This window comes from Balaenoptera ricei, chromosome X, assembly GCF_028023285.1.
Source record: "Balaenoptera ricei isolate mBalRic1 chromosome X, mBalRic1.hap2, whole genome shotgun sequence".
Taxonomy (NCBI): Eukaryota; Metazoa; Chordata; class Mammalia; order Artiodactyla; family Balaenopteridae; genus Balaenoptera; species Balaenoptera ricei.
The window spans coordinates 5,011,821-5,025,699 of NC_082660.1; the positions used below are offsets into that span (position 1 = coordinate 5,011,821).

Sequence of the window (13,879 nt, forward strand, 5' to 3'; positions counted from 1 at the left end):
GAAAATCTGTCAACAGATTCCCTTAGAGTGCATCCCTTCCCCACATACCCATGCCCCTACAAGTCTTTGTGTCTTCCTAGGAGTCGGTGAGCCCCAGTTGGAAGACTCGTGACCTGGATTACTGGATTCACCTCCTCCCCGGTCTCATTTTCTGCAAAACTTCATTCGATCAGAATCTACCCATTTTGCCTCTGTGAGAGTAATTTGCTCACAATGTGTCTCCGTTTTCTTTGAAAACCTACCTAGTCTGAGTTTGGAAGAAACTCTTGCTTTTGGCCTTCGGATGCTTCCAAAATCTGTTTCCGTTTGACTCAGTGAGCCTCACCTTTCACATCGCCTCCGTAAACATTCCATTGCAGGGAGGCCGGCTAGTTTTCTGTGGGCACATCACTTAGCTATTTCTGTGTTCAGCTCATTAATAGCCAGTTGCGTTGCTTGCTAAAATGAAATTATTATAGAAATAATAATATTTATGTGTCCCCTAACAAATAGTGTGAACATTAACTTTTCCTGCCACCTCATCCCGCATTGATTTTACACAGCAGAAACTTTTTTCCTCAGGTCACTGTACTTGGGACAGTTCAGGGACATCTGATCACGGAGAGATGGAGGGTTACGGTGCAGTAAACACATTCCTTCTGTCGACATAAAACACTGATACAAAATCAGAATGTTCATTATCATGCGGCATTAGCAAAAAAATAAAGTTTTGCCCTTTCAGTTTTTTAATACCCACAAGAGCTTCAACGCTGAGAGGCAGTAATTCTGTTCAGTGATGTAGCGCTTTTAAACTGAGTTTAATTTGGGGGGAGAACTGTTTTGCTGTCGGCACAAAGAAGGGAATCGCAGCTCGCACCAGGCTCTCCTACCCTGCGTGCTCCCTACGAGTGCCGAGTGCCACAGAGGCATCACGTGGTTACGTGACCCCAGTTCATCAGTTTTCCTCCGGCTGTTGCCTCTGGTCTTATTCTCTTGAGATAAAACTTTCTGCTTTCTTGACCGACTTCTCAAGAAGGTCATAGTTAGCTTTCTCAAGTCCTTGACCTCTGGTGTTCTCTCTGTTCACTAGATCTGTCTGAATGGTGTTGTGACCTCTTTGGTTTCTAAAACCAACTGGGGGTGAAACACCAGGAAACGGCATTGTTCACACTTGTGAAAGTCATTTCCTAGCAAGCGCTGGCACCTGATATGAGTTGCCCTCTGCTGCCACGGTTGGCCACATGTCAACGGGTAGGAATATTCACCCTGTGGGGAAGCAAGTGATGCCATGTGGGTAGCCAAAACGGGGTCTGGAAGGAGACCTGGGAGTCTGCTGCAGTGTCAGCTGCCTTCCTGTGTGACCCTTGGGTCAGGCACTCACCTTTCCCGGGGCTCCATCCTCTCACCTGTAGATTGAGGGTCTTTGGATTTTAATTCCTGGACTCTATAGAGTCCGGCCCTTTGGTTTGAGCCAAAACACCCATATTCTGCAGAGTTCCCAGGCTACAACTTGAGATCAAATATCCTGAGCTGTAAAACCAAAACCAGGGGTTAATTTAATGAATGTGACTGCACTTTGAGGTAGGGGGTGGTAATCGAGTATTAGGTCATTTATCAAAGTCTTCCCCTAAGGGAGCCGGCACATTCCATAAATCCCCCCAGCTACCCTAGATTAATAATTTTACACTGAAAGCAAGTAATCATGAATCTGCCTCTAAATCTCGTCTTTAAATCCACGCTCAAAAGTTGACAGACTGTCCTCCTGAGTCAGACGCCACTTATCAGCCTGTATACGGTCAGGCCACTCAGTATGGCTGTTCTCTCGTTCTCTGTATGTCCCCTGCTTGACCAACCCCTGCTTTGCCTACACCCTGCTCACAGGACCGTGCTTGGCCCCTGCCCCTTAGGCCAGAGCTGCCCCACCTGTTAGTTTATTAAAGAGAGACATCTGCCCTCGTGATGGTTGTTAACCTGAGGGGCTGTGGGCTGCTAGTTTCCCTGGTAACGGATGAGCCCACCTGATGTTTATCCCCCCTATAAATGGTAGCCTCCTTCTCCCCCGCCGGTTGCGGAGATTGTTGCCATGTCCTGTGTGTTCTCTGCTGTACACAGCGGGGGTGTTGCTCCAGGACCCTTTGCTTCTGACGTGTAAGTTCCCCCATCCAGTAAACCATCGGTGCCGCTGTCGCGCTTTCTTCCGTCTCGCAGCTGGGTAGCGACAAAGCTTGTGAGGTGCAGCCCCACAGCCCGTGACCGGCAAGGAAAGCCCAAAGCTGGTGCTTCTCACTCATGGCCTGCTTCCCAATGCCCTAACTCAAGCCCATCTCTGTAGAGAAAGGCAGCTGTAGCGTCCACTAAGGAACCCTTCATGGTTTAGTTGGCAGGGCCAGTATATCTGCCAACCCAAGGGTGTGGGACTCTATTCCATGGGCAGACAACAAAACAGAAGTGGTGTTGGCCATCGATGCTTTGAAAATTCTACACACATCAGTTCAATAAGTTATCACGGTTAGCATAAAATGTTAAGACTTTGAAGACTGGTCTGCCAGCTGCCGGGTCCCAAGGTAAAGTGAAGCCCCATTTCACGATGAAGCGGTCATCGTGAAAATGCCAATTAAAATGGTGAGGTCATGCCAAGAACGGTTAAGGGTGAGGAATATGAGGGATGCTGTTTGAGGGAACCATGACCTTCCCTGAGGTGTTGACATAAACACCCCAAGGACGTGTCCTGAGCAAGAACGGGACTCTGCCAAGCCCACTGGAGTGTAAGGATACAGGTGTCTGACCTGTGGCCATCGGCCATTAGTGGAGTGCCCAGCCCACCACCTGACCGTCACCGTCAGACACCTGGCAAAACGCGAGCACACCCGGACATCATGGCACATTCAGGCTGTTTACTGACTTACCGCTGGCCTTGCAAGTCCAAGGCCATTTTGGGAACCTCGTTGTCATGGCCGAGATGAAGTTTGTTTGTCCTATGAGTTGGTGCTATGTGGATGGCCTTTTAAAAAAAGGTTATAGTTTATACTTTGTTTCTGTTTCCTAAGGCTCTACCCAACTTTTTGTTACAAATTTTCCCCCCACCTAAATCTCACGTGAACGAATGATCATCTTTATATCCTTCATAATTGATCATAGATTCAGTAATTGAAGGGCTTACAGATGATCATAGGTTCAATAATTGAAGTGTATACAGTTGATGATAGTCGATAATTAAAGAGTTTACAGATGATCATAGATTCTATAGTTGAAAGGTTTACAGATGATCATAGATTCCATGGTGGAAGGGTTTACAGAGGATCATAGATTCCATAGTTGAATGGTTTACAGATGATCATAGATTCCATGGTGGAAGGGTTTACAGATGATCACAGATTGCGCAGTTCAAGGGTTTACGGATAATGATCATAGATTCAATAGTTGATGGGTTTACAGATGATGATGATAGATTAAATAGTTGTCAGCATTTTGCCATATAGACTTTATCCATCCAAAATCAATGGCCGTCTTATAGTGTCTTTGATGAAGCAGGTACTCAGCAGTTCCTCCCACAGTGGGTGCCAGAGTCCTTCAGAATCTAGAGGAAGAGAAGCAACGTGAAGCTCGTGTACAGGTGTGTGCTTTAGGTGTTGGCTCAGTGTTAATAATGTGCCCTAAAGTGCCCGGAGCTGGGCTCCCCCTGAACCCCAGAGGATGGATGTTCCTTATTGTGGAGTGACTATAACTTGCTGCTACCACCAGGCGTCCATTATAGCTTTTGAACCAATGTATCTGACTAGACTTGGAAATGGAATCTAGCATTAGCTCAGAACTTGGACCCGCTCCCCAGGTCCTTTTACCTGTAACCAGGGGAAATAGTCTTTTCACAAACACAGCCTGTTACAGGTGGGATGGGTAGGAAAGTGCTTTGAACAACAGTGAATGCCTATGGAATGTGTAAGCGTCCTGGGGTTGCTTTACAGATGCTGGTTTAAGACAGGATAGAAATGAGGAAATTTGGGACAACCTGCAGATAGGAGAAAGGTGGGTGAGTTCTGGATCAGCTCTAGCTTTCCTCCATTTCTCCCTCCCTGTATTCTAGGAGGTGGGTACACTGGGGGTACCCATCCATTGTTGGAGAAGGCTGCTTGTTCTGGGTTGAAGAGTGATACCCTCTCCCCACCCCGCTGCTGCTAATCAGTTATTGGCAGAACCTTGGAATGTGACCTTATTTGGAAATAGGGTCACTGAGGATGTACATAGTAGAGATGAGATCCCACAGGAGTCAGGTGGGCCCCTGATCCAGTGCGGCTGTGTCCTTATAAAGAGACTCATAGAGCCTTGCAGAGGGAGAATGATGGGAAGATACATGGCGAGAACTCCACGTGCTGATGCAGGCAGAACTTACAGTGGCGGGTCTACAAGCCCGGGAACACCAAGGATTGCTGGCAGCCGTAGACAAGCTGTATATCTTAATTTGTTTTCACATTAACAGTTTTTATAGAGGTTGATAATTATAATAGTTTCCCACAGCTCTGTATTTCCAGTTCTTTTTTTTTTTTTTTTTTTTTTTTTTGGCCACGCCTCGAAGCTCGTGGGATCTTAGTGCCCCCGCCAGGGATCGAACCTGCGCCCTCGGTGGTGGAAGCTAAGAGTCCTAACCACTGGACCACCAAGGACTCCCTCTTCATTTCCAGTTCTGTGTTAAACTTCTGACTTCCCCAAGACTCTTCCTAGTTCCCCAGGAGAAACCTTCAGAACTTGTCGTACAACTAATTTAGGACATAAATGCAGCAAACATTTAGTGAGATCCCCCCTCTGTCTGCTGCTACACACAGCCTTTTGGACAATGGGAAATACAAAGAAGATGTGGCCTCCATGGGGAGAATGGCTCAGTTGATTTAGGGAGAGAACATGTAAATGTCCTCAAAAATGGAGACTCAGGGGCAAAATCGTTCACCCAAGATCGTCCAAGTTATTCAGCAGGAGCCTCCCTGTGTTTGATTCCATAGTTAAAGTTTTTACTAGGATAGCACACAGAATAGGTTATAGGAGATATTAATTGCATCACCAGTATGCAGTTTTGCAAATGGAGATGTTTTCTTTCTGTAGCACATGAGTGAAAATAATTACGTGATCCTGATAGCCTTCCATTTTTTGAAGTATCAGATGACCAACTGACCCTTTGAAAATTACAATATTCTTAGAATATAATGAAGACAGTAACAACCTCCAGAGCAAACCAGAAAATGGCCGGAGTAAAATGAAGACAACACAAATTAAATTTGTTGGCAAATTGGAAACTGTCCCCACCCATGGCAAAAAAAAGACAATTCTGTGGTTGTAATTCTTTCCCCTCATTGGGTCAGCGTTATTCTGTTTAGCTGATTTATGGAATTTGTTTTGTGTCATAAGTTCATACTCGGCCCCATTTCAGGCATAAATGCCACTTGGCAGTTGGACTCAAGTACGAAAAATCCTAACATTTTCGACTGTGGATTTGAAATCAACCCAGCCTCCCAGCAACATAATTGAGTCTCCACCATGGGAAACAGGGAAATACCACGTGACTTTTGTTGCTTTGGAAAGGGCTTCTGTGAATTAGGAGTGCAGCTGTCTAATTTGGTCTGATTCCAGATGTGGTTGATATATAGTGACATCTTGGCACTCACTCTGATTAAATTCCCAGGATTTCCACCGTTGAATATCGATACACAATTTCTTATCTGAAGTCCTTGGAGCCAGGACTCCAAGGACTGGAGCTTGGAATTGAGTTACGCATGCTTTAGAAAGTTAACAAGTGCCTTTTCCATAGCTCATAGGACCCCCTCAGCAGGTGGTGGCAGCACTCTGTAATCAAACGTGTTAATATTCCTGCAGAAAAATGTATGACTATTGCTCCCAGTGGGATACATGAAGACAACTGCTCTGATAGTTACATTGTATTCATATACGGGTAAATTAAATTGTATGAGGATAGACCATCAACACCCTGGGTACTTCCTGTCTCTAAGGAAAGCGTGAGATGTAGCCAAGTCAAAATAGGAAGTAGCTGTACACGTACCGGTAACATATGTCCGTGATCTCTGGATGCTCGAGTACCTTTGCGATGGGGTACTTTAGAGTCAGCATACCTCTCTTATCATGTACTATTTGGCCAAGCGGTGATGGTTAGGGAACAAGGGTCTACAGGGGCCAAATGGTCATGTGAAAATCGACCCTCTCAAAGACTTCTTTTATTACGGTCTGTCTTGTCAATCTAGTGTCCTTTCTGAGTGGTCTCTCTTGTGGAGCGAATTTGCCATAATCTCTGGTTCCTGAGGCCAAGAATTAACAGATCACAAATCTTAGGCATGTCTGGGTCAGGGGTCGGCCAACAGTTTCTGGATAAGACCACATACATGGTAAATATTGTTGGCTTCGCAGATCATATGGTCAGCTGCGCAGTGACGGCAAAAGCAGCCATAGACGGTACATAAATGAACGTGCACGACTGTTTATTTACAAAAACAGGTAGTGGGCTGCTTTGACCCGGGGGTCATAGTTTGCCAACCCCTGTTCTACGTGATTTTTTTTTTTTCACTGTAGTTCACAATTCTGTGATCATGACCACCACTGTTAACTTTGCACTTATCAGTATACAACCAACGTAGAGTGGAAAAAAATATTTATCTGCTCTTCATGGAATACAAAACCCCGTGGTCAGAAGGCCTTATTATAGATTTCATATCAAAGAAGAAATAAGTACCTGAAGTGTTACATTTCACAAGAAGTGTGTGAGAGAGCACACTAGAAACTATTATTTTACAGTTTTGTTCTAGCCTGGCTTGTCTACTCTTGGTATGCTGGTTCTTGGACTACTCGGGGAATATTTCTCAGAAAACCCTTACTGTGTGGCTGATGAATAGGTGATTTGAGTTCACATTTCCATCGTCTTGGCTGTTTTTTCACGACCGTCAACCTAAGCTTGAAGACCTCTCTCCCACAGCTTGTAAGGGTTTCTCTGGGATCATAGCTTAGTGGCAAGATGGGGCTGTTTTCATCTGTGTTATATGTATTTTCAGGACTAAGGTTCGTATCAGCTTTTGTCTTTCATTGAGCCCCAGGAAATAGATCCTGGGACGAGATCTGCAAACCTATGGCAAACCTATCGGTCGAATTTCATCCACTGACCTTTTCATCCTTTTCATCTGTTTACCGTCTTTCTAGACCATCTTCTTCAAGTAAGCGTTCTCCAAGGCTGACCTTGTCTAATAACCATGCTTCTGGGCTATTGCTAATGACACATACCTTCCTTCCTTCCTCTCACTGTTACTCACGAGGTGTCTTGACCTCCTTTTGATGTTTTCCCAGTGCAGTTGAGCCTAGTGTTTGATGACAGTGCAACATGATACTGGCAACCAGCTGAGGCACGAGGACTGAGACAGGACGGATGCCTCAAGTTGGTTCAGGTTGGGTTTCGCTGCCAAATAAAAAACAAAATTTACAAAAATCTTTCGGTTTCCAGGGCTTTTGGTGTCTCACAATCAAGGACAAGGAATGGTGGGTTCTAACCCCGCCCTTACACCACTGTTGTGATTCTCAGTGTTGTACAACTAAAACCTCATTTGGAGAGGGGATGAGAATGATGAAACAATGACCAAGTAAATGACAGTTGCGACGATTAGATAAACAGTGGGAAGGGTCATGGAACATGCTTATTGTTAACTCACAAACTAAATCAAAATATAGGTTCCTAATAATAAAGCAGACCTAACCCCTTGATCTTCAGTTTTCTTGTTCTGTGGCTATAGCTTGGGTTATACATTTCATCTCCAGAGACTTTTATTTTCACACAACTTATCACAGGCATAGTGGAACTACCACTCATAATTGGCCGTGCATGATGGTTGGAACACACTGGGTGTGACACCCCCCCCCCTCCAGCCCCATCCACGTTTTTGCCAATCTCTGGCATCACACCCGGTTTAATGATGACCAGACCGATTATCTAATGCAGTTTCTCAACCTTGGCGCTAGCGATGTTTGAGACCAGCTCGTTCTTTGCGGTGCGGGACTGGGTTGGATGCGTGTTTGTGGTTGGCAGTGGGAGAGGCTGTTCTGTGCATCATAAGGTCATTAGCAGCAACCCTGGCCTCTCCCCACTGGATGCCAATAGTATCCGCACATTTGCGAGAACGAGAAATGTCTCTAGACATTGTCCAGTGACCCCTGTGGGGCAAAGTCGCCCCGGGTGAGAACACGCCAGTGTTATTTTGAAAAGTGTCCTCTGCGCGTGGGCCATTAGGCTTTCCTTTGTGTGTGTTCTTCCTGCAGGTATAGTCCCTGGTGGCAATACCCCTGTGAGAGGCATTGGGACTTAATCCCATTAGACGTGTTTGTTCCTCTTCATAAAGTATCAAATGCGGGTCAAAGGGCTTCCATGCTGATCTCCTAAAACCTATTTCCTGTCAATAAAAGGTGTGCGCACAAGAAAGGAAAACTGCTGATTTGGATCTTCCCTGCCTCGCAAGGGGAGTCACCCAAGTGTTGAAATCCACGTCCTTACCATCTTAATCTTGCCAGTTAATATCGTGGTGAGAGGGCAGAAGAGGTGACCATGCCCAGAGATTCCTTCATTCCTGAAGACAGAGGCGAAGGGTCAACACTGATGGCACACCATTCCTTTTTTAAATTTTTTTTAACTTTTATTAATTTTTATTGGAGTAGAGTTGATTTACAATGTTGTGTTAGTTTCAGGTGTACAGCAAAGTGAATCAGTTATACATATATATCCATTCTTTTTCAGATTCTTTTGCCATATAGGTCATTACAGAGTATTGAGTAGAGTTCCCTGTGCTGTACAGTAGGTCCTTCTTAGTTATCTATTTTATACATAGTAGTGTGTATATGTCAATCCCAAACTCCTAATTTATCAATTCCCCCCATGTTTCCCCTTTGGTAACCATAGATTTGATTTCGAGATCTGCAAATCTGTTTCTGTTTTGTACAAAAGTTCATTCACTTATATGTGGAATCTAATTTAAAAAATGACACAAATGAACTTTTTTTACACCATTTGTTCTCAATAGAACCTAAGATGGAAAGCCATGCCCGAAGATTGATGACAGTTTCAAATGCCATCTCTGGGGGGAAAATATTTCTGGGGTACTGACTGAACCCAAGAAATTGTTGCTGGGAGCTGAACTTCAATAAAGCAAGACTTACATTGACAAAAATCTATGGAATAGTAATTTTTCTCTAACGTGGCATTCTCTTGTGAATATTATTTACCAAGTGAGATTATGCTTTCTATTTTAAAAGGATAAACAGTAGATTTACACATTAATAAATTGCTCCAAGGGACATGCTAGTTTTTGTCTAAATGTCAGCAACTTGAAAAAATATGTATATATATTCTTCGGGTTGAAGGGCATTGAGTTGGCTTTTTTTGAGCTCATTTTCAATTTGTGGGTGGGGCTCTATACCAGAGATCGAAAAACTTTTTCTGTAAAGGGCCAGATAGTAAAACATTTTCAGCTTTTCAAGCCAAACAATCTTTGTCGCAACTACTCCACTCGGACTTTGTAATATAGGGGCAAACAGGTAATAAGTAGATGAATGGGTGTTCCAGTATTTTTGGACTTTGCTTGTGGACCCTGAAATATGAATTTCATGGACTTTTCATGTGTCACAAAAATGTTCTTTTTTCAACAGTTTAAAAATGTGAAAACATTCTTACTTGGCTTCAAAAACAGATGGGGGCACAGTCCCCTGCCCCGTAGTCTGTGACCCCAGCTCTGTTGGGAAAATATTTAGCGAGAGCTTGCTATGACAAAGAAATAGCCCTGCCCTGTTGACTCTTAGAGCCTGTGGGAAGGACAGATACCAAATAAAAAGAAACCAAATAAATAGACTATTGCAAATAGTGACAACTGCTATCGAGGGGGGAAGAAAAAACAGTGCTAGGATTCATCAACCGTGGGGCAAATGCTTTAGATTGTATAAATCACAGGGGGCTTCTCTGAGGTGGTGGCCACTCAGCTGACACCTGTGGATGAGTAGGAGTTGGGCGGAGCATGGAAAGAAGAAACACGCAGGAGGAGGAATCCCCTAGCCCAGAAAGAGCTCGTTTCATTGAAGTGTTTCAGAATGTGGTTATTCAGTGTCCAATTCTTCTTCTTTTGGATGAATTCACAGGATGAGCCTGGTGCACCCTGTTTCTGTCTGCTGAGAGGCACTCACCATCCCCGTTCCTGCTCACGGTGGTCTCGGTAACATAAGATCTGGAAGACAGTTGCCCAAGACCGTCTGAAATTGTTGTCACTGTAAGTACAAGAAACGCGTGGACGGGTACTTTGGCTCTGGAAATATCATGGCCTATTCACAAGACGCTCTCCTTGCCCTGACCGCGTGCATCGTCTGCGTCCTGTGGGTATTTGGTGCCCTTTACAATGGTGTTTCGGGACATTACCATATTGCAGGGGTGACATCAATTTGGAGCTGCCCCAGCTCTCCTTTTCCTGCAGACACGACTTCTCAACAAAAGGTCACTTTGTTAAAGGGGAGGAGGAATGGGGACAAACATTTTTTCCTGGAGAAGAGCTGCCCTGGGCCCATGAGGGCGTGTACACTAGTCAGCAGTGATAATCAGCGTGTCTCAGAGAATTTAGGGGTGGAGTTTTCTAAATGTGTGTTGGCCTCATCGCCCAAGGCACAGCACAAGCTTTCTTCCTGCAGGAAGAGCACCTGCCCCTGGTTCAGGTGAGTGTGTGTGTGTGTGTGAGTGTGTGTGTGTGTGTGTGTGTGTGTGTGTGTGTGTGTGTGTGGGATATTGATGGGGACAGGGTGAAGGAAGCAGCTTTCACAGACCTGGCAGGTGACAGTCCCTGCTATACACCCTCCTCTCAGACAGAGGCTGCATCTTGATGTACTCTGCCATTATGATGTCAGGGGGGCACTGCGGGGCATTCAGTGTCCCCCCGCCCCACAGCAGCAGGCTCGGAGGAATGGGCACGGAAATGCTGTCAGATAAGATATGGTTCACGTTGGTACGCAAAGGCTCCCAGAGGTGGAACCGTGCGGAGTCAGGGAGACCCAGGCTTTGGACCCCAGCTCCCCACCTGCCGGTCTTGTTCTCAGGAAGCGGGTTAACCTTCCTGCGCCCGGGTTTCCTCTGTACAATGGAGATGCACAGGACAGGTTCCCAGGGCGGTTATGAAAAGTAAAGGATGCCCTTTGTTTGGGAGAAGTAGGATAAGTACCTGGATGGTCCTGCCAGCCAAGGTGATGGGGTGCAGACAGACGTAACCATCCTCACAATGCAGCTTGGGACTCTGGGGTTACCGACGGCAGCCCTTCTCCCGCCGCAGGGCGGTTTTGCCCTCCAGGGGGAGGTTGGCAAATTCTGGAGGCATTTTGGGCCTCATAACGTTGGAGGAGCTTTGGCTCCTGGCATCCAGGGGGTGGAAGCCAGGGATGCTGTCCAACTGTCCCGCAATACGCAGACAGCACACAACCGAGTGTTACCCTAGCCTCAAGCGTCACGGGTGCCACGTGCAGAAACCCTGACCCGTACGACAAGAGATTTAACTTAATCTTCTCTTTCTTCTTAGAGTATTCAATGGTCTTTTACTTTGAGGGATTAGAGTTAGAATACCTATTAAGGAGAGGAAAAAGACAATCACCTTTTAGGATTTTTTTTTTTTTTTTCTGTTAAATTTAAACCCAGCAGCACAGGGTTCTCATCCTGGAGCAAACATCCACAGCGGCTTAGGGCCGTGGCTTGTGTCCACTGTTAACGCTGAGCAGCTTAAGAGATTCATTTTCTATTGTGATTTCTGTAATTTGTTCTTCAAAAGGATCGTGTGTTCCTTTCCTCTTTCAGAAACAAACTTATGGGGGTTTTAAAGAATATTTTCTAAAGTTCTTGTTAATGCAGGAGCTGGCTTTGATTTGTGACCCACCTTTCAAAGCCTTAAGCACCTGCTAAGTAGAGTCTTATTTTTATTCCTCTGCAAGACAACTGTGTATTGCAGGGAAATGCTTCGAGTAATATATTTTTGGGATTGTTTTAGTCTAGAGGGAGATTGACATTCTTTGGACCCAGCTAGAAGAGCTCAGGAAAAAATGGACAGAGTCAGTAGCTAATTAAAAGGAGGCGGCTGAAAAAGAGTCATGATTCATTCATGATAAATTAATACAGCATGCATTATCCTTTTTTAACAGTCGATGCAAAGGGAGAGTCTTTCAGTGGGGACTAAAATATCTGTTCCTAAATGCCTGATAACAATATCCATTGTATCTTACCAGCATACAGGCGCCCTCACAGGGTATTTTAATGTACTTCACCATCTGGAGTTTGGGGTTCTTATATATAAAACTTTCCCTTTCCTTAAGTGGATGAAGACTTTAATGATAATCAAGGAAATACTTTGATCTTGTCTCTGGTATTTCTAATTCATTCCCATCCAAAAAAAAAAAAAAAAAAGGTTTAGGGTGTTAAAGGTTTCTTATGAACTAAAAAAAGAAAACAGGAGGAAACCTGCTTTTTATGAGATGCCATTTTCTTTGACGGGAACTGCCAGCGGTCTGTTCCTCACTCTACTCAAATATCTACTAGGATAGTCAGTCATTTTTTTTTAATCCTTTGATGATGATAAAAATGTTCCTCAAGTGGACTGCAAATCCTTAATTAAGAATATTTTATGGCAGCAAATTTACCCATGATAATAAGCACATCTGGGGGTCAAGGTAATCCCAACCAAAAAAGTTATAGTGACTATTTTGTGTGTCTCAGAGAAAATGACGGAGAGAAGGTTCGTTAAGAAGTAAATTGGGACATAAAACAGAGCAATCTGCGGGCTGTACTCTTAACCAAGAGACCCCCAATGCTGTCACGTACCTCCTCCTAGGAGGTAACGAGAAGGGCACCAAAAAACCGGTATAATATCCCTGCCAGAAAGGTTCAACCTGAATCTGTACACGAGGAAATAGACAAATCCAGAACGTACTACATTGTCTAAGACACTTGAACCTGGATTGTTCCCCCAAAAGTCAGCGTCATGCAAAACCAAGAAAGGTTGGGAGTGAAGGAATGGTTCCAGATTTCAAAAGACCAAGAAACATAAGGGTATCTGGATCTAGATTGGATCCTGGATTGGAAAAAAGACCCAGGTGGTACAATTATTTGGGGACTGTGTAGGAGGTTTGTTGATGGAATCAGTGTTACTCTTCATAGTTTCCATGGTAGCGAGGTCGGGGGGGAAAACTATCCTTACTCTAGGAGACCCAGGCCAAACTGCTTAGGGGGTGAAGCGCCATCCTGTATGCAGCTCCCTCTGAAACGTCATGATACACAAATACGAGTACATGCCTTGTTCTTTTAAAATCTTCTGATGTAGAAAAAATGTATGATGTATGCCTAGGTACCTCTGTGTGTATACACACATGTGTACACATAGAGACAGAAAGCAAGCAAGTGTGGCAACATGTCAACAGTTAGCCGACCCAAGTGAAGGAGTATACCTGGGTTTGTTTTTATTCTTTCGACTATTTTGTAAGGTTGAGTAGTTTGCAAAAAACGTTTTTTGGGAGAAATACGTATGAAGTTTTATTTTGCTTCTCCTGTTTGAAGAGGTGGCTTAGTTCCATTGATTTTTGTCTTTAAAATGTTGTACAGGGCCAGTCACTAGAGGTATATGTTGTGTGTCCCTGCCTCCAGGGAGCCTCTGCTGACCACGGGGCCCTCCATGTTCTGGTGCCCTTTTGGTGGATCGCCCTGCGGTGTGGCTGTAGGTTATGCGCGGCACAGTGTCATCCCCGTGGCTCTAAAGATGACGAATCCATCTCTTTGTACGCGCTAGTTACACAGTAACTGTGGAGGCTGTCGTCTTGCCTTTCCATGTAGCTTCTTTACATACTGCTGAGCACACGGTAGGTT

The 13,879-nt window shown here is 44.7% G+C and overlaps 1 protein-coding gene across 6 annotated transcripts in view; it reads left to right on the plus strand.

The window, feature by feature from the left end:
- STS (steroid sulfatase) overlaps positions 1-13,879 on the plus strand; it is a 639,557-nt gene that overhangs the window by 39,009 nt on the left and 586,669 nt on the right. For all 6 annotated transcript variants that reach the window (XR_009500087.1, XR_009500086.1, XR_009500088.1 and 3 more), the window contains exon 2: positions 10,138-10,265. The gene's annotated coding sequence lies outside the window, so the exon portion shown is untranslated. The remainder of the gene's footprint in view (positions 1-10,137; positions 10,266-13,879) is intronic.